Source organism: Fukomys damarensis, unplaced genomic scaffold (assembly GCF_012274545.1).
Source record: "Fukomys damarensis isolate Sample0158 unplaced genomic scaffold, DMR_v1.0_HiC HiC_scaffold_20, whole genome shotgun sequence".
Taxonomy (NCBI): domain Eukaryota; kingdom Metazoa; phylum Chordata; class Mammalia; order Rodentia; family Bathyergidae; genus Fukomys; species Fukomys damarensis.
The window spans coordinates 4,138,336-4,140,130 of record NW_022900932.1 but is presented as its reverse complement, the minus strand read 5'-3'; positions in this window follow the sequence as shown (position 1 = coordinate 4,140,130).

The following is a 1,795-nucleotide window of genomic DNA, read 5'->3' as shown; positions in this document are numbered from 1 at the left end:
ATGGGTGGAGGGAGGGTGGGGACAGAAGACCAGAGGTGGTGCTGACCCTCAACTCCTGGGCTGCGGCTACACCTTCTGTCCCCTTCTCCTCCCAGGACCTCACCAGTCCCGAGTGTCAAAGTCCAGATTGAAAGCTGTGCCCCGACTCTGGTTCCTCGGACCCAGCCGAACCATTGGCACCTTTGACTGGGAGGCCCGAAGATGCTACCTAACTTCCAAGCCGGGCTTCACAAACATCCCTGAAAGCCGCCCGGCGTCGCCTGAAAATGTGCGAAGCCTTGGCCCTTGAAGCTCCCCCAGAGACCACACTGGGGAGTCGGCTCTGGGAGGAGCTGGGAGACCCCGCCGGCCTCTCCTCGCGGCCAGGCCCCCGTGCAGGAGGTCCAGCCTCAGTCCCCCGCGTGGCCAGAGAAGCTGATTCCCTGTCGCTCTCCCATCTCATGGGACTGGCTAAGAGCCAGGGAGAAATCGGACGTGAAGACTCCGAAAATGTTTACGACGCCCTGCCCAGTGGAAGGAATCTGTTATTTTTATTGGAGCCACACCGGCTGGTTCGGGAAGCGGAGGACTCTGTGGGCGCTGCTCGCCGGAGAGGCGCTGGGCACCTGACCCGGGGCAGTGGATTCGGAGGCCGGCGGTGATGGTTTCCAGCCGGCGGCGGTAAAGGGTGCTGAAAGGGGCACCTTTCCTTGCACCTGTAACTGCATGTGCACGGAGGTGAGGTGTGGGACACCAGAGGCCCTGGCTCCTACGCGCTGAGCGATTTCAGGTGCTGGGCAGTGCTGGGGTCTCACCGGAACTCGGGGCCACTGCGGGCGGAGGGCAGGGCCCCAGAGACCTTCACACAGGGTCAGGAGCCTTGTGTGCATAGCTGTGAGTCTCCGATGCTGGCGTCCGAGTCTCATTTTTTTAATGCATTATTTGAGCAAATAAAGGAATTGACTTGCGCGGGGTATGAGTTGCGTCCTTCTGTGGAGGCGAGACTGTCGTCCCCTCCTGCCATGCCTGCGGGTCTGTGGGCTCGGTCTCCCCCGCGTCCGGAGTTCTCTCTGGATCCCGTCCCCGTGTCCCACCCTCGGGTAGTGAATCGCTGAGACAAGAAAAGAATACAGGTCCTGGGTTGGGTGGGTGTCAGGTGTCAGGTCTGGGGCAGCTCTGGCTCTCAAGGTGGCAGTTCATTGTGGTCCCCCATTCTGGCCCAGCCCGGGTTCCTTCTTAGTCCCCAAATCCCCCCTCGAGAGGACGGAAGGTGCCCTCTCCCCTGCATCAGCATCTTCTCTTCAAACCTCGGGTCTGCGCCCCACTCTCGGAGGTTCAGGGAACATGGGGAGGACAGCAGAAGCTGGATCCCCATCTCAGGGGGACAGGCCCCCACCCACGCTGGGGACACTTCATGGGGGCACCAGGTGAGGCCAGGCCCCGTTGCTTTGAAAGTCTGCTCAAAGGTGGGCCTGCTGTCATGACACAACCTAGTTTCCTCCCCTGAGAAGTCAGAGACAGTGGGAACAGCTGAGCGGGAGGTTGGGGGTGTCGTTCAGACCACTTTGGGGAGCAGGACAGCATCTGGCCTTGTCCTTGGGACTAGCAAGGCCTCTCAATGTCTAAGCTCATGGCAGGCACATCAAAACTGACCTGTGTGTGTTGGTTACAGGAGAGAGAAGCAGGGTATGGTGGAGAGCACCTGTAATCCCAGTGCTCTGGGAGGCTGAGGCAGGAGGATCACAAGTTTGAGCCCAGCCTGAGCAATTCAGCACAACTCTGTTTCAGAAAAGGGCTGGGGACATAGCTTAGTGCA